General features: G+C 50.4%; 1 pseudogene across 1 annotated transcript; it reads right to left on the reverse strand.

Moving 5' to 3' along the window:
- Positions 1-14: 14 nt before the first annotated feature.
- On the reverse strand, positions 15-24,957 carry LOC307063975 (methylosome protein WDR77-like; annotated as a pseudogene). Its single transcript has 4 exons — positions 24,291-24,957; positions 23,845-23,873; positions 427-588; positions 15-230 (listed from the first exon to the last, which is right to left on the reverse strand). The product of its transcript is annotated as a methylosome protein WDR77-like (transcript).

The raw sequence follows: 24,957 nt of genomic DNA on the forward strand, positions 1-24,957 counted from the left end.
ACAGAGATGAGAGTCTAGAGGAGAAAGGAAACTTTTGGGCTGATGCCCACGCCGGGAAAGCACTGGCCGACTCTTCGCGGCGCAAGCATCTCGGTCTTCAGTTTACAGGTGACGGGTCCAGGGCTCAGAGGGGGAGTGACAAGGTCGCAGGAAATAAGGAGTGAGTTGGAGTCCAGATGGCGAGCCAGGTCTAGCCGGCCCCGGACCCTGCGCTCTGCCGCCACTCCCCACTGCCCGGTGGAGGGGAGAGTCACCGGGGGCAGCGAGTGCCCTCCGCCTGCTCCGGGCAAAAGCGTGACCCTTCCCGTCGCGCCGCGCCTGCTCCTCACGTGCTCGCCCCTGCCTACGGAATGTCTCCCGCGCGAGCCTTTCTGCCCTGCGGTCCAGCTACCCCTCCACCGTGCCAGTGCGCCAGGCTTTTCTGACCTCTACGCACAGCTCCGAGCGTTTGCTCCGGTCGGCCGTTCCCTCCTCACCCGCCTTCAGAAATTCTGCCCTTCCAGCCAGCTCTTCAAGGCTCAAGGACAGCTCCCCGTTCTGCCTGACTGCTGCGGCCCCCACCTGCCGCCCTTCTCTGACCTCTGCACACTGGCAGGCAACCGGCACTTTCAGAGACCGGTAGTCACCTACCTTGTTTGACACTACAGTTTCCAAAGCACTTTTAATAACAATCAGATCCACCTTGTATTGCTGTTTATTGCATGCTGAGGGCTTTCAGTGCATCGTCTTATTGAACTTTTTAAACAAAGTCCCTGGAGCAGGTGTTATTATTATCCTTTTTACAGATGAGCATACTTGAAGCTTAGAGGAACCCATTCATTTCTTAATCCAGCAGTTATTAAAGCACCTACTTTGTGCCAGGCCCTGGGCTAGGCTCTGGAGAAACAACCACGAATAAGACACACGCTCATGAAGGAAGACACAAAACATAAGGGAGTGGTGCCCAGCTGAACTCGGGCCTGCACAGGTCCTCACAGAGGGGCCCAGGAGGGGCCTGCCAGCTCTGCCACACATGTATCAATACAGAGTGGTGGGCTGCCTCCCTGTACCTCTGTTTCTCCATGTGGGAGTAGAGAACATCTGCTCCCTTCCCCTAACTTTCTGGGAAGAAGGCCAGGGAGGAAGAGCCCTCTCTCCCCCAAGGTTCTTTTGGACAGGTCCACTTGTCAGAAGACCAAGGGGGCTTATTTCTGCCAAAGCTGCAGGACAGGCCTCAGGGCTGGGCACGGAGCCCTAGTGACCTCACTGCCGGAGCAGGTACAGGGGGAGGAGGGGGATGGGATAGTTTCTAACTCAAGGGCACAACCTTTAGACACAGGGCCTCCTCCTCTCTCAAACACTGAGTGGCTGGAGAGTCAGGGACCAGAGCTCTCTCCCTACATGGTCTTTATAAAGCAGTGCTGGAGAGCTGGGGCTGGGCTAACAGCTGCTGGCAGATAGATGTGGGTTTCAGTTCTGATTCCAGTGGGTACTACTAGCCGTGGCTGTGGGCAGTTCACTTAAGCCACTCTGAGTCTCAGTTTCATCTCGAAAATGGAGGAAATGACAGTATTTACCGTATAGAGGTGTTGGGAGATCAAATGAGATAATGCATTTAAAATGCTGTACAGTGGTTAAGAATCCGCCTGCCAATGCAGGGGACACAGTGTTCGAGCCCTGGTCCAGGAAGATCCCACATGCCACGGGGCAACTAAGCCCGTGTGCCACAACTGCTGAGCCTGCGCTCTAGAGCCTGCAAGCCACAACTACTGAGTCCGCATGCTACAACTACTGAAGCCCCTGCACCTAGAGCCCGTGCTCCGCAACAAGAGAAGCCACCGCAGTGAGAAGCCGCATACCGCGACAAAGAGAGTAGCCCCTGCTCGCCGCAACTAGAGAAAGCCCGCGCGCAGCAATGAAGACCCAATGCAGCCAAAAATAAATACAATAAATAAATTTAAAAAAAAATTTTTTTAATGCTGAGCAAGGTAGATTGAATAAATGTTTGCTGCTGCTGCTGCTGTTATTATCTCCATGGACAGTGCAGGACTCCTAAGACCTGGTATCACCTCTGCCCCTCACCTGCTGGGCCACCCAAGGCAGATTGCTTTGCTTCTCTCATCAGCTTTCTTATTTCTAAGACAGGATTAGAAACTGCTGTGGCTGTGAGGAAGGGGCTATAGAGATCTTCAGGGTGGGCTGAGGGGGACACTGCCAGAAAGTCCTTTTGCTTCCTCTCTTGGGCCCTGCCTAAGTTGAGCAGCATGGTGCTTTGAGGAACTCTAGACAAACCCCAGACCCACTATTCTCGCTGCCCTAACCCCATCTCCCCACCGCGCTCAGACCTGGCTCACCAAAGTTGACGCCTAGCCACACCCTATCTCCTTTCCACCTGACTTTTATCCTTCTCCCTTCTAGATATTTGCAGCCTTTTCCTCATCCCTCTGATTACCTGCACCCTCCCTGCCCTTTTATGCTCACTGCATTTGGGGAAAGAGGGGCAAGGGGAAGGAATGTGAGCCCTGTCCCTTTTCCTGCCCCCCTTTTTTGCCTTTGGTAGATCCAGATGTGGATTTAACATCTAGCAAGCAGCAAGACCAGTCCCTGCCAAGAGCAGTATCGCCCCAGCCCTCACCCTATAGTGATGTCACTGTACTGTGTTTCCACGGCAACCACAGGCTGGAAAGATAGAGAAGAGGAGAGACGAGTAACCAGGAGAGAGCCAATGAGATGGGCTGGCAGCACCGGATGATCTGTGGGGCCATGGGGAGGCAGGGAGAGGGAGGCCTACTCAGCATCTTCAGCTGTTCCCTGGACCTCCCTGCCATCTGGATGCCTCCACTAGGGGCTGTGCTGCTGGAGCAGGGGAGGTAGGGGAGGTAGGAGAGGTAGCGGCCAAAGAAACTGAGCTTGGAGGTCCGCTGACCCAGGGACTTGGAAACCTCCCTTTACCCCTTCAGGGCCGAAGTCTATGGATGCTGACCCCCCTCACCCCACCCCCAATACCTGCAACTGGGAGTTTTTCTCTTTGGTTAGTTATGGTGGTGGGGCTCTCTGTCTCTGTCTGCCATGGAATCAAGTCTTAGACAGCCCTTCTCTCCACACCCTCCCCCCTCCCTTGGTGCATGTTCTATTCAGAAGCAGTATCTTTGGAAAGAGGCCTGGTTCTAAATCCCAAACCGGACTTCCCTGGTGGCCAGTGGTTAAGAATCCATCCACCTTCCAATGCAGGGGACGCAGGTTCCATCCCTGGTTGGGGAACTAGGATCCCACATGCGGTGGGGCAACTAAGCCCATGCCCAGCAACTAGAGGGCCTGCGTGCTGCAACTACAGAGCCCGCACGCTCTGGAGCTCATGCGCCACAACTATAGAGAAGCCCGCGCGCCACGGTGAAGAGCCCGCGTGCCTCAACGAAGATCCCGCATGCCGCAACTGAGACCCGACACAGCCAAAAATCAATCAATCAATCAATCCCAAGCCTGCCACTTACTAGCTAGAGACCCAGAGCAAGTGCCTTCCCCCTTCTGAGTCTCCTTTCCTCCCAAATGGAGGTAGGCCATCTACTTCTCCGAATTGTCATGAGGATTGAAAGAGATAACATATGGAAAGCCTAACACACGCTAACACTCAATGAATGGTGACTGCCTTCTCCCTTCTGGGTCCCCTCCCCAGGGCAGTTGACCCAGCAGTGCCCAAGAATGAGCCAAGGCCCTTTGAGACCCTGAACCAATAGAAGAGGATCCAAATATATCTCCTCCTCACTGACGTCACTGAGTGCCTTCGGATGCTGCAGAGAAGTTTCCTCATCTCTCCCTTTCTCTTCCAATAAATTGAGCATTCCTATGCCCAGCACTGTGCTGGGCTCAGTGGGGACCCACTGAGAGAACAGGAGAGACAGCCCTGCGCCCCCTGAGCTCACAGTGTGCGGGGATTGCAGCCACAGTGGGTGGAATGGAGTGTTCTCTCTGTCACTAGGAAATCGCTTCCTCGTTCCCCCAGAGTTCTAGATACTGTGGGTCTGAGAGAACAAATGATGGCAAAAGATAGAGGCTTACTCAACACCGGTTTGCTTCTGCGAAACGGCTGCCTGTGGCAGAGTGCTCCCTGGAAGGAGAACAGTGGCTCTCCTTGCGGGGAGGCGTGTGGGGTGGGGTGGGTGAGGGCAGCTCCTAGGGAAGGGCAGTCACCCTCCTTCCCAGAAACTGGCCGTGCGCCCTGTTGCTGACGGAATCAAGCCCAAACTCTTTAGCCTTGTCTCATCTGTTTCGTTAGACCAACTTATTACTGAAATCCTGCTCCGGGAAGAGTGCCTGGCAGATAGTAGGCTTGAATGAATGACTACTGAATATTGAAGGAGTGAATGAGCATATTGAATGTACAAGTGAATGAGTGAGTGAGTGAGTAGATCTATCTACCTCCCCAGCTTTAGGGGCTCTGGAGTGAGACTCACTTGGGTTCCAGTCCTGCCCCCGTTACTTACCTCCTAGCTGTGTGACCTCAGGCAAATCATGATCTCTCTGGGTCTCCATTTCTCCATCTGCGAAAAACACAAAACAGTCCCCACCCAGCCAACCTCCCAAGGACTCTGGGAAGATAAAGAAGCAGGGTGAGTTTGGGAATGCAGCACAAAGGCTAATTGTCTCTCTTCTCAGCCTACTTCCCTGGCTGCCCCTGACCCTCCGTGCAAGACCCACACCCTTTTCACCACAGCCTCATGACCCCCGTGCTGTGGTTCCCACCTGCCTCTCCAAGCTCTCTACGCTGCAGCCACTCTGCCCTTTTTGTGCCTTGAAGGGGTGCCGTGTTTCTCGCTTGCTGTCTGCCTAGAATATTCTTCCTTCTCTGGCCCTACTCTTTTACTTAACTTCTGTTCACTTTTCAGCTTTCAAGCTTAACTCTCCCTTCCAACAGGAAGCCCTGACTCTCCCTGTCATAGCACTTGTCCTGCTTTCGTGGGGTCTATTAGTTTCAGAGTCTGTCTTCCTATTACACCAGAAACCCTGTGAGGGCTCCCCGCTGTGCCCACAGGGCCTGGTGCAGGGCTGGGCATGGATTTGTAGAGGGGACAAATAGTCTCTCTCGAGCAAAGAAAGCCACTTGTCCTCATCAGTGTTCTCTCTGTTTGAAAAGTACCCTCCCCCACCCCTGCCCTTGTCTACTGCTCTCAACTTTCTTCCGGCCAAAGTATCCCATCTCCTGTCCTCTTTCTCATTCCATCCCTGAGGGCCATTTCCGGTGTAGAGTGGGGACCCAAGTACTCTTAGGGGAGAATCGCCCTCTGGGCACGTAGGTGTAGCCTGAGTCTCTTTGGGGACAGGGCAGTTCCCAGGAAATAATCAGACCAGATCCCAGACTTGGGGCTGCCCCTGGCTCCTTCCCCAAACTACTCCTCTATCAAATGAAAAATTTGCCTCTGAAAAATTACAGATGATTTTGGATTAAGTAAGGTATAATTAGAAAGGTAAACCTGTGCTTACAAAACAGCACCTCATACCACCCTGAATTCTGGGTCATGTTCATGTGCCATGTGACCTGGCACCAAACAGATGGTTTAATGGTCACTCCCTTGAGTACACTTCATTCAGGACTAGCTTGCCCACGATTCTGGAAAGTTTCAGGTAGCTCCAGGAGGCTCGATGGACCTTGTTGGTGTGGATACGTGACTGCTTGTGAATCCTTAGGTGAGGAGAGCTGGCAAACCATGGCAAGGGGCCTGGCACGGAGCTGGTGTTGGCCTGAAGCGTCTGGGTCCAGGCGTGTTCCAGGAAGCAGACACAGAGCCAAGGCTGTCAGCCTGGCTTGGGCTTTTTTAGGGGCCTGGGATCTTGGGGTTGGCTGGGTGTCAGTGGGGGGTAGCATCCCCAGGCTCTGTAGTAAACAGAAACACTGGATAGGAAAAGGAAAGAGTCATTTGCAGGAAGGACTGGGTTGGCTGGGGGACAACCAGGACTGGAGTCCATGGTGAGAGATTTCCCCTTCTAGGGTCAGTGGTGGCAAGACCAAGAATTAGAAGGCTGGGATCAGACAGAATCAGCAGCGACGTCGGAGGAGCAAGGTTGTCTTCCCCGCAATGGGGTCGTCCAGTGCAGGGGTAAGACGAGCCCAGGATGGCATCAGGAACCAAGGGCTGGTTCTCCATGTCACCTTCTCCATTTGATGAACCAGTGTATGAGCTGTCGGGGGCAGGGAGCTTGATATGGAAAGACCCCTGGCAGGCAGTTGAGAGAGGTGATACCAGCTGTGTGAACTTGGCCAGTCAATCTCTGTTCCGGGGTTGTTGGAAGGGACAAACAAGATTGTGGGTGTTGAGAAGCTTTGTATGCTATAAAGTGTGGTGCAGAAAATGATTGCTAAGATCGATGCAGCCCTTACCAAGTGCCAAGTGCTGGACTTAACAGTTTTCTGTCTTTCAACTCTTATAATCCTAACAATAACCCAGTGATGTAGGTACTACTGTCCCCATCACCCGTTTACACGTGAGAGTGAAGACTCAGACCCAGGCAGACTGGCTCTAGGGTTTGTATGGCTTAACCACTATTCTACATTGCCTTTCCCCGTGACCATCTTCACACTGTCTTGTTCTGCGACCTTGGGCCAGTCTCTTCCCTTCAATGTCCCCAACTCCATGTTGGGGGTTGGGCCAGATGAACTCTTTAATCCTTCAAGCTTTGGCAGTCGGTGGTTCTGGAAGGGAACTTCCAAGTGGGGAAGAGGGTGAGGTGGGGCAAGAGCAAGGAGAGGACAGATTTTTCCAGCATCTCTGCCCCAACCCTGCCCTCCTTAGCGGGTAGATTGGCAGGCTCCCCTTTGCCCTACAATTATGGGGCCAAGGGAGCAGGTGATGCTTAGCCCCAGCCTGAAATACTCACTGGTCACTGGGGGTCACTGAAATCTGAGTGCCAGGACACCCGACAACAGGCAGTCAGGGCCCAGAGGGCAGCAGGGCCACAGCCTGCTGGAGCCACACCTCTTCGTTCCTACCCACCCACCCTGGGCTCCCATCTCCTCACTCAGGGTCACTTTATCTATCTGGGCACCAGTCCTGCTCTGGGGCCTGGGATAGGGCTATTTCTAGATGTCCTCCTTGTCTCCTTTGCCTGGGCCTTCAGCCAGCTCAGGTCACCCACATAGACCCCCCACACACACATGCGCATGCGCACACACACACACTCACACACACACATACACACAGTGTCCTTTTCTCTCTCTCACTCACCGCCACTGACTTGGTGCCTGGCCCTATGCAGGGTACTGACAACCAACAGATATCTCACACTTGACTCTCACTCGTTTGAGAGATGGGAGAAGTGGATGCATCTACAGATGATGACAATACACAACAGCTATCACTATCCCAGGGGGCTGTACACAGACCGTGGGAGACCAGAGGAGGGACCTTCTCATTCTGCCAGGAGGGTCAGGGAAGGCTTCACACAGAAGATACCCTTTGGGCAGAGCCTTGAAGAATACATCAGAGTCTGCTGCGTGTGGGGAGAGGAATTGGGAAGGCAGAGGAAGAGGGGATAGTTAAGCAAAGATGAGATTTTCCTGCTGATTGATCTGGGAGGAAGGCTGAGGATAGAAGTGGCAAGTGATGACACTGGGAGGACAGTTTAGGGCCAGACACGAAAAGGTCTTGTCCATCATGGAGGAGGTGGTCTTTCTTCTGAAGGAATGGGGAGCCACGGAAGGTTTGGGGCAGGGCAGCACCAGATGTAACTTGTATTAAGGGAAGAGTTTTCTGGCTCTCGTGGAGGCTGGACCGGAGACTGGTTAGGAGGCTATGGCAGCTGTCCCAGTCTGCTCACCCACGCCTGCAGCCAGCAGGAAGGGGGAGAGGGAAGGGGACACACCTCTCCTACTGAAAGGCATGACCTGGCAGGTGCACACGTCTCCTCTCTCGGCCAGAAATTGGCCACACATCCACATGCAAGCGAGTCTGGGAAACATGGTCATTATTCTGGACTGCCTGTTGGTCTAGAAAAAGTAGAGAATGGATATCAGGGGACCAGAGGTCTCTGACACAGAGGTTAAAAGTCTCTCTCTGAAATCAGACTTCCTGAGTTCAAGTCCTGCCTTACCACTTACCAGCCATGTGGGCAGGTTACTTGCCCTCTCTGTGCCTCATTCACCTCACCTGAGGGTACAGTGAGCTAACACACCACGTCTTAGGGTGGAGCCTGGTACATAGCGAGGCCCAGAGCTGTCTTTGGCTTCTGAGAGTAGGGGTTGTTTTGGGGACACGTGCTGCCTGAGTCCCCTGGCAGAGCGGAGGCACCCATGGGGGCTGATGTATGGCTAGGGCACCCAGGATTATTTAGCCCCTTCCCTTAAACCCCATGGTTTAACTGAGGCAGAGAATGCTGGGAGCAGGGCATGGGGGACATGGGAAAAGAAAGGTCAATTTTGGAGGGAATTCGAGAATACATGGCCCAAGGAAAAATACCCCTGGACTCAGGAGCTTCGAAGGCAGCCCAGCCCGGAGCCCCTTCCACTCTCAGGAGAGCAGATCTCCCAGGACCAGGAGGTGGTTAGTTTTGAGTCAGGGGCCCTTGAAGCAGGGCTCAAGGGCTCAGGCTCATAGCTGCTGTGTGACCCCAGGCCTCCAGTCATCATTGCCCCTCTCCTGACCTGGGTCTTCCCATTTGGAAGCTGGGGATCACTTGTTCCTGCCTTCCTGCCATGTGACTGTGAAGATTAGAAGTCAGTCCTGGCTCTGGAATTGGTTGCACCTGCAAGGCTGAGCACCAGGAGGGGTGGGTTGCTACGGATGACAGTGCGCCCCCTCCTGGGAAGACGGAGCATTGCAGCTCCGTCCTGCTGTGCCACCGACCTTCTCCCTCGTTTGGCCTGTGCTCCCTTTCCCAGGCTACTGGCTGTGAAACAGGGTGAGATAAGTGCTGATGTGGGAGGGAGAGGAGAAGAGCCTAGAAGGATTGCGGTGGGAGGGAGGAGTGGGGAGAAGATATAGCAACTGCAGGAAAAAGGCAGAGTGGTAAGATGGAGGGCTCGTGGGCAGGGATGAGAAGCTTAGCGTGAGTGGAGAGGTGTTTAGAGTTAGCTTTGGAGGGTCCCCTTCTCCCCATATTCAGGCCCAGATTTGGAGCTTGCTGAGGGCAGGCACTGCGCCTCATTCATCCTTCTGTCCCCTTCCAGGACACCGCATAGGCCCCCACCAAAAACAGGTCAGCTATCAGAGTTCGTTGGTTGACTCACGCCCCACCCCAAGCCTTAGTGAAGCCCCCTTCCCCCCAACCAGACTCTGCTTCGGGGAAGATCTGAAAGGCAGCCCTGGGAGGAAAGAGATGCCCTGGGAGCCAGGAGACTGGGTCCCAGGCAAGGAGCCCTTGTTGCCTTGCTCCGTGACCTGGGACAAACCACATGCCCTCTGGACCAGTCTCCCCATCTGAATAGCACGAGGGGGCACTGTGGTTTGAGAGCCATTGTACACCAGAGAATCCCGTCTTCACACGAATTCTTAGGTGGAAGTCCAGGAGATGAAACAAGCAAAAGGGAGCTGCACTGCTGAAGCCAGGAAGGGGCCTGGAATCTACTGGTGTGCTCCAGGGGGCCAGCAAGGCCAGTGTAAAGAGTGCCAGGATGGACACTTGGATCTCTGGGCCTGGCAGGCCTGCCTGTTCTTTCTGCAGCTTGGGGGTGGGGGCGGGGATGGTGGTGGGCAGATGGGTATCTAAGCAGCTTTGGCGAAGAGCAGGCAGAGCCCCTCCCCGGGTTGCCCTTCTGTCACTGGGAACTGGCCCTGCCCACCCACAGTAGTCCCCTCTGGGGTCCCTGGGCTGGAGGGAGGGACCCCAGAGAGAGCCCTCAGATTCCAGGGCCTCTGGGTGCTTAACAGGGTTTGGAGTCCTGAGTAGGAGGATGAGGAGAGGGGAAATGAAGGGGAACCGCAAGATTTGGTGTCAGGAGGCTCTTGGTGCCAGCAGGTTAAGTGGTCTGGAGCAGCCACTGCCCCTCTCTGGGTCCCGGTTTCCCTGTCTGTACAATGAGGGATGAATGCAGTGATATCTTCAAACCCTTTGTCACTTGTGACTGGAGGAAAGATGGGGATGGGGTTGGAGATTGTGCTGTCACGCTGAGTTTCCCAAGAGAGATGGAATCCTGCTTGGAATTCAGAGGCAGTGATGGTGGGCGTGGCATCAGAGGCATGGAGGGGGTGAGGTGGGCTGGCAGGAAGACTGACTTTGAGCCTGGACTCTGCCACTAAGTTGGTGTGTGTTGTCCCCTCTCAGGGCCACGCTTTCCCCATCTGTCTGAGGGGACCAGGTGCTCCCAGATCCAGGATTCAGTGACTTTCTGGAGTCAGACTGGGACAGGGGTCTGGAGCAGGCCCAGGGCCAGGGCCAGGGTTCCATTTTGCAGAGCTGGGAGGGGCTGTCATCAGCCATGGGAAACTGAGAGTCAGGTAGGATGCAAGTGCCGAAAGGAACTTAGGGGTCATAACATCCAACAGAAGGGCAGCCAGTTGCCCAAGGTCCCAGAATGGGTTGGGGGCAGAGCCAGGCCTGGAACCAGGCCTCCTGACTGCCCGGCCCCTCTTCTCCTCACAAGAAGCCCTGATTGTGAGGTTCAGGAGCAATCCGGGAAGGGGGGGAGACTGACTCCTCCCTGATCCCTGGGGGGCAGGGAGGACAGCGGTGACACGTGTGGACATTGTGGTGCCCAGTGTTAAGCCCAGCTAGCATGGCTTCCTCTCCTCTCTCCCTGGGGCTGGTGATCTGGGAGGTTTCCATTGCCCTTCCTATTTTCCTGCAGGGCGAGGGTTGCAGTGGGGCATTGGGATTTTGCAGAGACAGAGGGGTCCTGATTGGGGGGAGGGAGGTGAGGCTGGGCTGGGGGGTGCAGGGAGGAACTGAAGACAGAGGCTATTCCCCGTGTCTGGGGTGGGGTGGAGTACTGCCTTGTACTTTCTGGAATTCCCGCAAAGACCAGCATTCTAGTCCCCAAGTCCAGAGGAAGAGACATCCCAGGCATGCACAGGCTGGGACCTGGGACCTGGAACCTTTTGCTGCAGTGCTTGCACTTGTACAAACGTCTCCTGGAGCAACAAAATACAAAGAAACAAATAACAGTGTACATGCTTGCAGTGGGGGCAAATTATGAACAGCAAGATACAAAAAGACCAAAAACTCAATGGCTACTTCTGAGGTGTCAGGAGCAAAAGCAGGGCACTGTGCGTGATCCCTGTGCACAGCACCACCAAGGGGGTGGGGAGACCACCCAAGCCCCACTCTGGTCTGACCCATGAACCTCCCCCCTACCTTCACCCCGCTTAAAGGACCAGCTCCTTCCCCCCCAACCCCACAGTCCCTGCCCCCAGGGAGCACACAAGGGAACCTGTTACTTGTTTTCTCTCCGTCTTTTTTTTTTTTAATTAATTAATTAATTTTTGGCTGCATTGGGTGTTTGTTGCAGTGCGCGGGCTTCTCACTGCGGTGGCTTCTCTTGTTGCGGAGCATGGGCTCTAAGCACGTGGGCTTCAGTACTTGTGGCTCACGGGCTTAGTTGCTCCACGGCATGTGGGATCTTCCCGGACCAGGGCTCAAACCCGTGTCCCCTGCGTTGGCAGTTGGATCCTTAACCACTACGCCACCAGGGATGTCCCTTTGCTCCCTCTTGCTGCAGCCTGAGTCCCAGTAAAGCCTTGCCTGAATTTCTCTTATCTCTGGCCTCTTATCAATCAATTTCTATTGATGAAACAGTCCAGGAACCTGGGTCAGTAACACAACCGCATGTGACCTCACATACACACCCAGACACCTACTCACATATCCCCGCCCCTTGACTGGTGACATAATTGGTGGGGCCCAGTGCAAAGGGGGCCCCTTGTTTAAAAATTATTAAGAATTTCAAGGTGATGACAGCAAGCATTAAACGAAGAGTGAGGCCCTTGTGAGTGCAGGGCTCTGTTCGACTGCATAGGTCTGACACCCATGAAGCTGACCGCACCCCTAGACCCACCACCACTGAGGCACATGCTCCCTTCCCTCCAGAAACACACAACTACACCAGCCCCTGGGTTGCTGGAGCCTCACACTGAGCCAGAGCCCCTCTCAGCTGGGCAGGTCCAGCTGCCCCTCATCTGGGCTGCGAGATCTCTCCCTCTTACTTAACACAACTGCCCCCTTACACACACCACCCTGCCTGCTGGCTTGGGGGTGAATGATAGAGGAGAGGGAGATGCCAACTCCTCCACCCATTATGTGTGCCAGCCTGCAGGGACGCAGCTGACAGTGAAATGCCGATAATAATATACCTAACACTTGTTGAACGTTTACCATGTGCTAGGCACTTCTAACACTTTATAAATATTAACTCATTTAATCCTCACAACTTTATGAGAGGTATTGTAAGTTATCGCCACTTTACAGATAAGGAACCTGAGGCACAGAAAAGTTGAGTCACCTGTCAGATCACACAGCTAGTAAGGGAACTGGGATTTGAACCCAGGCTGTCTGCTCCAGAGAGCCTTCTCTGTCGGTTGTTGCCATGGTGCTGGACCAGGAATGTATCAGGCACTGTGGACCCAGATCTCGCAAGGCCTCTTGTGAAATGAAGAAAAAAGATGATTATGATGCAGCATCACCTTGACTGGGATCCATGGACAACCCCGGGAGCCCCAGGATGGTCACCAGACTGCAGAAACACAGAAGATTGTCTTTATTACAGTCTCAATATTTAGAAGATGTATGAGCTAGAGACATATTCGTTTTTTATCTTTTCAGAAACAAAAATGTCATATATGTAATGAAGGCATTTCCACTGACAACTGTGTACATGGTTGGATCATGGACAGTCCACATGGTGGCCAGTTACCTAGAAGACTTTCTCACGAACTGGAATGAAGGGAAACCTGCCCTGCCAGCAAGTCCTGTTCATCCAACTTGCCTCCTTTAATATCATAGACCAGACTTCCCTGGTGGCGCAGTGGTTAAGAATCTGCCTGACAATGCAGGGGACATGGGTTCGATCCCTGGTCCGGGAAGATCCCACATGCCACGGAGCAACTAAGCCTGCGAGCCACAACTACTGAGCCTGCTCTCTAGAGCCCACAAGCCACAACTACTGAAGCCCGCATGCCACAACTACTGAAGCCCGCATGCCACAACTACAGAGCCTGTGTGCCACAACTACTGAAGCCCGCGCACCTAGAGCCTGTGCTCCACAACAAGAGAAGACTCTGCAACGAGAAGCCCATACACCGCAATGAAGACCCAATGCAGCCATAAATAAATAAATAAATATTTTTTTTTTTTTTGCGGTACGCGGGCCTCTCACTGTTGTGGCCTCTCCCATTGCAGAGCACAGGCTCCGGAAGCGCAGGCTCAGCCGCCATGGCTCACGGGCCCAGCTGCTCCACGGCATGTGGGATCTTCCCGGACCGGGGCACGAACCCGTATCCCCTACATCGGCAGGCGGACTCTCAACCACTGCGCCACCAGGGAAGCCCTAAAATTTTTAAAATGTTAAAAAAAAAAAAAAAAAACTTAGACCTTCGGGAGAGTCTGCCCAGCCCATGCCCACCCTCCTTCTCTCAGAGTTGCCCCTCCCCACTCGATGTGATCCTTGAGGCCCGGTCTGAATCCTTGGTCCCGCTCCTCCACACCCCTGGCCATGACTGATTGGTCCAGGAATGACTACCTGCTCCAAGCCGGCCAATCAGATCTTTTGTCTGGGAATGGTGGATCTGCCTGTCAACCCACTCCGGCTGGTCTCTGACCTAAGAGCAGGTAAACTCATTGACTGTAAACCAGCTGCCTTCACCTTCACTGCTGTTTGCACAAAAGAAAAGAAGAAGGAAGCTGTGTACAGGGGAAGGGAAGAATGAAGTAGTGACGAAGGGATATGTGGGGGAAGAGGGGAGCTGGCCCTCCCGCTGATGGCCACAATTTCTCTTCCTCCCCGGCATGCATCCCTAGGACAACTCCTGCTGTCATGTCAGTTAGCCTGAGAAATTGCTGTTCCTTGCAGTCCAATAACCTTATTTAAGTTTAAACTGGAAAATGGCAGAGAAAAGTACCACAAAGCCCCTGAACGTGTTGGTTTTATTGTCGTTGTTGAAAATGACAGATCCCAAAGCCACAGAGCTATCTGTGTCCTGGGAGTGTCCCCAATGGAAGCACGAGGTCATCTGTCTCTTTGTTTGGAAAATGCTTCCCACAGTGGAGAGGGCTTCCCCAAGACGAAATGAAACTGAGTTCTCTTACCAAGTTTATGATTAATCTCTCTATCCGAAACTTTATTCCCTTTCTTGTCCCTTCTAACCTCAATCCTGTGCTAACTGAACACGCATCAACCAGAGTCAGATGACTAAAATTGCTGTTGTCAATAACATCATTAATGTACTAAAATTGCTATTGTAAGATATCATCATCAATGTACAAATTCAGGTTGTTTCTCCAGAAACACCTGGTTTCTCCAGAAACATCTGGTTGTTAGCCAGATGAGCTAACAGACCCCCACCCCACGCCCACCCCAGCCATGGACTACCTGGCCAGATAATCGTAAACCAGAGACATCCTGACTTCTGAAACTATAATTAATTAAGAGATGTCACAGCACCGTCACTAGGCGATGATTAATCCCAGCCTCTTTGTTCTTCGCCTTTAAAAAAAACCCCGTAACTCAGAGACCAAGCTGGGGTGGATCTGAGGCTTATCTCCCACTCCCTTGCTTGACATCCTGCAATAAACCCTTACTTTGCTGCCAACTCCTGCTATCAGAGTTTATCTTTCTGCACTGCTGACACAAGAGCCCTTTGCCTGGTTTCAGAAATGTGCTTTGCAAAGGACTTTATCAAACTTGGGCTGTCCAATGGTGTGCCAGCAAATATTTGACAACTGGTTCCTCAGAAATCCAAATGTATACATTATATACATATGTACACATATGTTTATTATAAATTTTACTGATAAAGTGGATGTGTAGAACACAATTTACAAATAACTGCACAATGTAGGAACTCTTGTTTGTAGATTCCATATAGTCAATTGATTCTCCAGAAGGCTTTTGTTAATTTTTGCTGAACTCTTGTATGTCTAGTCAACCTATGGTTGCAATTCAATCCAAATTTGAAATGGAGCTGCATTCCAGTCTGCTGTACTAACTCTTTTCCCCATAACTTTATTGTCATTAAATCTGATATGTGATCTACTGTTACACTACTCACTCTCCTATAAATATATTCCTTAAACTGAAACCTCTTTCAGCTTCAGCACTTTAGTTTGCACTGTTAATATTTCATCCATCACTTTCTTTGACCTAGAAAGTCAACAAAACAGCAAATCAAGGCCCGATTTGTGACTTTTGCCAATTCCCACCTTGGCCGACTTCAAGTTACCAAAGTGATATGACAAAGCAGAGTTGGGAAGAGGTGTGTGGAAGCACCTCATTCATTATGCCAACGTTCTCCTATTCAGTTACAATAGATGCAGATAACCTCAAGAGAATAGAGAATAATAAAACGTAGTAAAGGGGCTTCCCTGGTGGCGCAGTGGTTGAGAGTCCGCCTGCCAATGCAAGGGACACAGGTTCGTGCCCCGGTCTGGGAAGATCCCACATGCCGCGGAGCAGCTGGGCCCGTGAGCCATGGCCGCTGGGCCTGCGTGTCTGGAGCCTGTGCTCCGCAACGGGAGAGGCCACAACAGTGAGAGGCCTGCGTACCGCAAAAAAAATGTAGTAAAATCAGTAGGAAGTCGTGAGTTTTGAGTATTATCTTTATTTTAATATTTCCTTTTTTAATTGAAGTATAGTTGATTTACAAAGTTGTGTTAATTTCTGCTGTACAGCAAAGTGATTCAGTTATACATATATATATACATTCTTTTTCATATACTTTTCCATTATGATTTATACCAGGATATTGAATATAGTCCCCTATGCTATACAGTAAGACCTTGTTGTTTATCCATGATTTAATATCTCTTAATTGTAAATTTATACAATTTAATTTTTAATAATGACTGTTCAACAACCTGAAATCACAAAATTCCCCAGACTTTAGCAACTGGCTCCTGAAAGCTGGTGTGAGCCAGCTCTGGCGCACTGCTGGATTTGTCTCCATCCAAATGCACCCTATGGGACATTGTCAACAGAAGAGGCCCCATGACTGGAGAGTCTGTGGTGAAGCAGTTTGCCGTGGGAAAGTTTGACCTGGTTTGTGCCTTGGAGCAGAGGAAGAAACTTGAAGCGATGACTCTGTCAAATTCAAGGACACATCGACACAGCCAGTTTGGCAGGGCCATTTTGATTCCTTCATATCAAAACATGAGATTTCTTTTTTTATTATTAAGTGCTCAACAGACATCCTTGACCCTTGACCTCAGCCCCTCTGTGCCTCCGACTCTGTGTCTGAGACTCACCCCGCTTATCACAGTCTGTAGATGCCTGTTTTCAGCCCAGGCACCCAGAGGAGAAGCCCTTTTTGTTTGTTAGATTTTTCAGTCTCCATCACAACTTGCTTGTCCCTCTTTCCCAGGGAAAAGCAGAACTTTCACTAAGATCGCTATCTTGGAGCAGCCAATGTGACAGGAAAAATTGTTTAATTTTAGAAGAATTCAGTACCTGTTTTACTCATCCTCACCTTTCAAAACCCTACTCACATGTCACCTCCCTTCTGATATTTCATTTTCCAGCATTGCTATGGCTATGACTTGTCCATAATCCAATTGTACTTGTTCAGACGAGAGTGTGAATGTTTGTTTCCTAATCAGTGCCCTTGACTAGGCTGTGAATTTTTCCTCAAGGGCAAGGGCTGTGTCTGTCTTGTATGCTGTTGTGTGGCCAGTGGCCAGTACAGGATTTGGCACTGAGAATTTTCTCACTAAATATGTCAAATTAAAACACCTGAGTATATATTCAATGCCATGGGGCCTCCTATAAGCCCTGGGAGATGATTTTGAGCTAGTCCTTCCTTTAAGGAAGCTCTCCTTGAGGCCCCTTGCACCTCCTCTTAATTTCCCTAAACACATATTTCCCACTTGGACCCCTAAATTCAGAGCCAGAGGGGTCTGTTTGGTCCCATCAACTTGTTGTGCAGATGGGGAAACTGAGGCCCAGGAAAGGGCAGGGACTTGCCTGAGCTCACATAGCTCATTAATAGGGTGGAAACCAAGCCTATGCCTCCCGGATCAGGCTTCATCCTATAACTCCCTTCTTAGAGACAGGGGAGCAGGCCTAGAGAGGGGAAGGTGGGCACAAGCTCACACAGCAATTGAGGGGCAGAACCAGGGCCCGGCAACTCTCCTGGCCCACCCAGATCTCCTCGGGACCTTTCCCTTCCTTTGAGGCCTGGCAATGAGACTTGTGGGTGCCGCCTCCACGTACTCAGGGTCCGGGATCAAGACTGAGGAGGGGCGATTCCGTGAGTCCTCATCTGGGAGCGGATGGAGGCATGCACCAGTTTGTCCACTAGGGGGCACTAGAGAGTCCAGCTAGGATAGCGGTCAGCTCACTGAGCCTCCAGCCTTGGTTCATGACAGACTGAGGCTCAGAGAGGTCAGTGAGCAATAATGCAACTTCCTAGTCGAGGGCCAGGTATGATTGCCAGGCCATGACTCAAGGGTGTGAGAAGTAGCACTTTCTTTTCTTTAGCCCAGGGTTGTGTCTATGTTGGGGTGGGAGAGGAATGTATGTAGAGCTAAGGCTTGGGTAGGTCCATGTGTTTCCCAGCCATGTAACTGCATGGGTCACCTTGGTGACACCATTGTCCTTTTTTTTTTTTTAATGTTCATTCATTCACTTATTCATTTCTCTTCTGTGCCAGGTGAGCAAGATGGGCATCCTCCCCGTCTCATTAGGAGCGTCTTGTCTCAGGTTCCAACAAGAAAGCATTTCTTTTTTAGTCTTAAGACTCAAGCAAGATACCATCTATGCCCTGGTTCTGGGTCAGTGATTAGAATTGCACCTTCCCTCCATCAGCTCTGCCAACTGGTCAACTATGTTCATCCTTCAAATCTCAGGGTTTGGTTTTTTGTGTGTGTGTGTCCTTTTTGCTCTGAATGGCCCTTCCGGGGCCAACATCTCTCTCCACTTCTTCTGGGTCATACTGGAGGGCATAAGAATCGTTCTGCTGTGCTGGGAGGTCACACTGTGGTTTGGGGGTCATTCTGGTAGGTCCCCCTTTGGGGTCTGGCTGCAACGTGCAGGGTCCTCTCAGGGCCCGTGATGTCTCTGCTCTCACCACTGCCTCCATCCTTCCTCCTGTTGCAACCTGGGGAGGCCTTTAGTCTGCTTAACAGTTTCTCTTGCATGGGAAGCAGGAGAGTAGGAAATGGGCAAAATATTAGGAGAAAAACAAACAGATCGATACATATTTCTGGAGTGGCTTTTATGTACCAAGCACTGTTCTAGGCCCTGGGGTTGCACCTATGAGCAAGCAGACAGTTTCTTCTCTTAAGGGGAGCTGGGGCGGGCAGACAGTGATGGTCACAATGGCTACCCTTTATGGAGCCTTACTATGTGCCTGTGTCATCTCATTTACTCCTTCCAACAACATAATGACATGTATTACTATTATCCCCATTTTATAGGTGAGGAAATAGAGGCACAGAGAGGTTCAGTAACTTGCACCAGCTAGTAGATAATAGGTGTAGGATTCTGAGCCAGGCAGTCTGAAAATTGAAGAAGGTCATGGGGTAGAGAAGGGCTGGCCGTGCATCCAGCTGGGGAGGACACTTCTAACCTTCCTGAGTGAGGAGATGCTGTTTGAGCTGAGGGCTGCCTGATGATAAGAGGCAGACGTGCCTGGATCTGGGGAATGAACATTTCAGGCAGAGAGAAGAGCAAGTGCAAAGGCTCTGAGATGAGAATGAACTTGACTTATCAAGGGCTGGAAGGAAAGCCACTGTGGCTGGGAGGTCAGGAGTGAAGGAGAGGAAGTAGCAGGAGGTGAGGGGCGAGTAGACGGACCCAGATTGGCAACATTAAACTCCGTGGGACAGGGAGGTTGCAGACATCTGGGCTGCTTCCCTTGCGCTGGGCAGGGCCAAGCTCTATACCCATAAACCCCGAGGTCATTATCTCCTGCCCCTGGAGGCAGAAGGGGCACCCATGGCTGGGGCCTATTCTAACCTCTCTTTGGTCCTGGGACCCTGAGGACTATCCAGCTGCCAAGGGGAAGGGGGCCAAGGGTGGGCTGGGGTGGAGGGCCTGGGGTCCAGAGAAGCCTTATTTCTGATGGGCCACCAGGCAGGAGATGCTGACCCCTGGGTCAGAGACCTGAGGTCTGTCCCAATGGTGGCAAAGGCATTTTGATTGGAGTCATTAAGATCACTCAGCCTTGATGGCCTGGACTTGAGCCAAGCTGTCCTCATTGGCTCCCCTTGACTTCCTGGCCTGACCCCTTCCACCACCCAATGACAGGAGAGGCCCCTCTGGGGGCACTGATTAGCATCCCCTCTTCTGGATTCCAGGGCTTTCTCCCTGCCCCCAGTCAGGGAAAGAGCTCCTTTCAGAGACCAGCCATTGCCTCTGCCCCCAACACGCACCTTCCCCCACATCCTGGGGGTTCAGCTGAGGCCAGTGCAACCACATTTCCCAGGGCCTCCTGGTCCTTCCTGCCCACGCGGAATTTTCACCCATGTCCCCTCTACTGGGAATGTTCTTTCAACTTCTGTTTACACTGAAAATTCCTCCTACCTTATTCCTCAAGTTATAACAGGTGAATTTCTTCCTTCCTTCCTTCCTGTGTTCCTTTCCTCCCTCCCTCCCTCCCTTCCTTCCCATCATTCATTCATTTTATTTTTAATTTTTTAAAATAAATTTATTTTACTTTATTTATTTATTTTTGGCTGCGTTGGGTCTTTGTTGCTGCACACGGACTTTCTCTAGTTGCAGCGAGTGGGGACTCCTCTTCATTGTGGTGCGCGGGCTTCTCACTGCGGCGGTTTCTCTTGTTGCGGAGCATGGGCTCTAGGCGCACGGGCTTCAGTAGTTGCAGCACACAGGCTCAGTAGTTGTGGCTCGTGGGCTTAGTTGCTCTGCGGCATGTGGGATCTTCCAGGACGAGGGATCGAACCCGTGTCCCCTGCATTAGCAGGCAGATTCTCAACCACTGCAACACCAGGGAAGCCCACATTCATTCATTTTATTCATACATTTTGGGCATTCATTTATTCAGCTTCCACCAGGCACTGGGGGCACAGAGGGGGTAGGACAGATTCTGAGGTCAAGGAATGTATTAACCTGTGTGAGAGGCAGAAGGTAAACAAGCAGGACAGGCTACATACATAATGGACGGGTCCCAGTGCAGAATAAAAATGTGAGACCCCTTGTTAAAAAATCATTAAGAATTTGAAAGCGGTGACAGCAGAGCATTAAACCAATCGAAGGGTGCTTCCTAACAAGGGAGCCCTTCTGCAGAGTTCATGTCCCCAGGAAGCTGGTGCCGTGAACAAACGATTCCATCAGACATGTGGTGGTGAGCCTGGGAGTCACCCAGGGGGAGAGGATGTCCACAAATTGCCAAAAGCAGGAGGAGAGAGATGGAAGGACTCTTTTTGGAAACTGCACATTGTCCGAACGCGAAAAGGGGCCAGAGGAGCAGGCAGGGTCCGATGTAAGGGAGTGGGTCTTTATTCCGTGGGCCATGCAGAGCCACCTAAAGTTCTAAACAAGGGTGTGATCAGATTCTTCTTCTGAAAAGATTATTCTGGGACCAAATAAGAAATACAAATAAAAATATATGAAAAATATAAATAATAATACATATAAATGATAAAAAAATAAATGTGAAAAAATTTCCACTTCACTAGTAATCAAACAAATCAAAAGTAATGTTTTTAACTTTTTTTTTTTTTTTTGCCACGCTGTGTAGCATGCGGGATCTTAGTTCCCCGACCAGGGATCAAACCCGTGCCCCCTGCAGTGGGAGTGCAGAGTCTTAACCACTGGACCACCAGGGAAGTCCCAAAAGTAAATTTTTTTTTATTATCAAAAAGTGGTGTTTACAATATCAAAACTTTGGAAATGACTTTGACCCACCCAGATCAGGCTGGTGCCCTTGTCCTCACAGCTCCTGAGAGGTCTGTTGGGGTTCTCCGGGGCACATGATTGACATGGGAGACATTCCAAGGGGGTTGACTTTATTTGATGATAAGTAATTTCAAACCTAATTTTTGTGTTCAAACAAACATGAAAATCACACCACATGGCCACAATAAAAAATATAGACAATGACAAGTGTTGACAAGGATGTGAAGCAATTGGAACCCTCACCCATTGCTGATAGGAATGTAAAAGGGTGCAGCAACTTTGGAAGGCAGTTTGGCAGTTTTCAAAATGTTAAACAGAGTTACCATATGACCCAGCAATTCAACTCCTAGGTATGTACTGAAGAGAAATAAAAACATATGTCCACACAAAAACTTGTTTATCAATGTTCATAGCAGCATTATTCGTAATAGCCCCGAAGTGGAAGCAATACAAATGTCTGTCATCTGATGAACAAATAGAATTTTTTAAAATGCTTTATTCGTATAATGTAATGTTATTTGGCAATAAAAAAGAATGAAGTGTTGATACATGCTATGATATGGATGAACCTTAAAAACATTATGTTAAGTGAAAGAAGACTGTTACAAAAGGCCACATAATTCCATTATTTGAAATGTCCAGAACAAATAAATTTATAGAGACAGAAAGTAGTTGTCAGAGGCTGTGGGGAGAGAGGAATGGGAAGTGACTGCTTAACGGGTACAATATTTCTTTTTGGGGTGCTGAAAATGTTCTGGAATTAGATAGTGGTGGTGATCACACAACCTTGTGATTGTTCTAAAACCCACTGAAATGTACACTTTAAAACAAGTGGATTTTATGGAATATGGAATATATTTCAATAAAGCTGTTTTTTTTTTTTTGAGAAGAAATCATGAATACAGTCAAGCAAAGAATTAGGGTGACCAGCTGCCCCAGTTTGCCCAAGACTAAAGGTTTTCCGGGGACATGAGACTTTTCAGTGCTAAAATCAGAAAAGTCCCAGGCAAAACAGGGCAAGTTGGTCACTCTGCATAGAATGCAAACTTTACATTTATTTGAATGATCAAATGTGAGAATTTAAAGAAATTTCCTGGTTATATGAGAGGTAAAGCAGGGGGAAAGCTTAAGGAGCAATGACCTAAATGTCCAACAACAGGAGGTAGTTAAATTCTTTCATTCATTCATTCATTCATTCCCCACTAGAATGTAAGCTCCACAGGGGCAAGGTTTTTTGTCTGTTTTATTCACTGCTGTACTCTGAGGGCCTAGGACTCTGCCTGGCACACAGTCCATGAATGTTTGGTGAGGAGAGCTGTATGCTAGGTGCCAGTGGTGCATTAGTTCCTCCTGTCCTAGGGTTTAAACTGCCTCGTGGCTAGTTTAATAAGCAGACAAACAAGACACTAGTGAACAGATGAGGGAATAAGATAATTTCAGATAGTGATATATGTCATGAAGAAAATAAAGTGATCGAGTGGATCACTTTAGGCTGAGTGGTCCCAGGAGCCTTGCTAAGAAGGTGACTTCTGAGGAGGGGGACACCCACTGACAGAGCCACTCTCAATGGTGTTAAGAAAACATCTTTTTTTAAAACAATGAATCAACTTCTTATTTCACTGACCAGTACTTCTGATTCTCTATCTGATGCTGCATTTCAAATCTTCAGAGTCCCCCAAAAAGGCATTCAGTCTTCTTATATCCAGAGACAGGGGCCCAGAGGCAAAAAAGCTCAGGCCCCAGGCTGTTTTCAGGTGGGACAATGGCAGACATTCCTGTGCAAGCCTGTGCCACTTTTTAACTGCAATGCCATTAAGATCTCCATCCTGAAACTTTTTTCTGTGGCGTCTATGGCAGAAATACACTCATCTCTCATATATATAACTCCATGGGGGTGTGGGGTGGGCATTACACAGGTGCCAGCCAAACTTCTTATTCAGCCAGAAACTGGACTTCTGGCTCAGTTTAATAGCAACGAGATGAGCAAAACTGTGGTGAGTGTGCTGGCTCCTCCTCAAGGTGAGCTGGGCTGGATGTGAACGGAAGCACTTGATAAAGGTGAACTAAGCTCTATAAGAAAATTAAGTTGCTCCTATCTCTATGAGCAGTCTATGAGCTGCTTCCAAGAATCCAGGAATGCCCACATCCCATACCTCATCCAGACAAGGCCAATTCCTCACGCACAGCTGCATGGGAAGCATAAAAACCTTTTGTTGGACTTCCCTGGTGGTCCAGTGGTTGAGACTCCTCACTTCCAATACAGGGGTCATGGGTTTGATCCTTGGATGGGGAGCTAAGATCCCACATGCTGCAGGGCGTGGCCAAAACCCCCCAAAAACAAAACAAAACAAAATCTCTCAAATAACATCTTGCTTTAAAAAAAATCTTCCGTACAGATGAACCAGTTTGCAAGGCAGAAATAGAGACACAGATGTAGAGAACAAATGTATGGACACCAAGGGGGGGAAACGGGGTGGGGTGGGGTGGAGTGGTGGTGGTAATGGTGGTGGGATGAACTGGGAGACTGGGACTGACGTATATGCACAAATATGCATAAAATAAGAGAACTAGTAAGAACCTGCTGTATTAAAAAAAATAAAATTCAAAAAAAAAAAGGAAAAAACACTTTCTCTTTAAAGAAAAAATCTTTTATTAACTTTGGGGGGTGGGGATTGGGTCTAGGGAAAGATGTGGGATGGCTTTTTTATTCCCCCTGCCAGCAACAGCTATGCATCTACACACACACTCAGACACACATACATATCCATGTTCAAGGAAGTTTTTCTTCCCTGACTACAGGACCCCAGAATCCAGCCTGCCCCAGGCTGAGAGACAGTGCCTATTAACTGCACAGATCTGACGTATCAACATACTGTATAAGGCTCCTGTGTTGTCTCACAAACTGAGAGGGCAGGGGCAAAGGGAGTGGATACTCATGGGGGATTTGCTTTTTGTCTGAAATCCAACCTACTTGGCAACACTCTGAGGTCCAGGCTCTGGGAGAGGTTCTGTGGGCATGATATGGTGGGTGACCTGATGGTCCCAGTCCACTAGGGTAAGAAGGGAGTGATTTAGCAGGGACAGAGTAGTTTCTCTCACAGTCTCTGTGGGCTCGGTTTCTACACCCCTCGGCAATGCCTGAGTCCAGCAGAGCAAGTGAGCCGTCTTCACTGACAGAGGCCAGGAAGGGAGTGCTGTGTGGGGAGAACACCAGCCCAGTGAAACACTGGGAGTGCACAGCTGAGCTGAGGGCACAGCTTGCACTCTTTGTGCCCACAGGGAGACAGTCCATTCTCAACACCGAAGACAGAGACTTTACTCCACTGAGGATGCCAAGGCTGGGAGGTAGGAAGGTAGCCAGATGCACTGCAGCCCATCTGTGATGCTGGCTTGGGGCAGTGGATATCCCACAGTGAAATTCTACTGTCCTCACTGCATGAAAGAAACACGGAGTCCTTGTGTAGAGAGGCAGCAACACAGGTGACCTGCCCAGAGTGAGCTTGGTATGAATTCAGAATCATCTACTGAGCAAGGTCCCAAACCTTGATGCAGAAGTCTTTGCTACCACCAACCGCTTGTGTGCCAGAGCTTGGGACACTGCAGACACGATGTCATCGTGCTCATACTTGCAGAACTTGCTGTCAATGGGTGCCTCATTCTCATCCAGCTCCCACAATTCAACAGCACCTGAATTGGAAGCCATTAGGATACCTCTGTCCCCTACCCAAGTGAGGTCAGCCACTCCAGCCTCTGTCTGGACTCCAGCGGAGCAGAAATCTTCCTTGCGGACAGCACAATGGTCCCTAAAAAGCCAGAGGGAGCCAGCCCAGCAGAGGCCACTCAAGCTGGAAACTGTTAGCAGGAATGCCCCGATACCACGCCGTCTCCAACTGATGCTCCATACAGGTGGGCACATTAGGAGGATGGCTCCACTCCCCGCTGCCAGGGGCACAAGTTGGGGGTGGGGTTTCCTTCAAAATCTCCAT

Source organism: Hyperoodon ampullatus, assembly GCF_949752795.1.
Source record: "Hyperoodon ampullatus genome assembly, chromosome: 2".
NCBI classification, from domain to species: Eukaryota; Metazoa; Chordata; class Mammalia; order Artiodactyla; family Ziphiidae; genus Hyperoodon; species Hyperoodon ampullatus.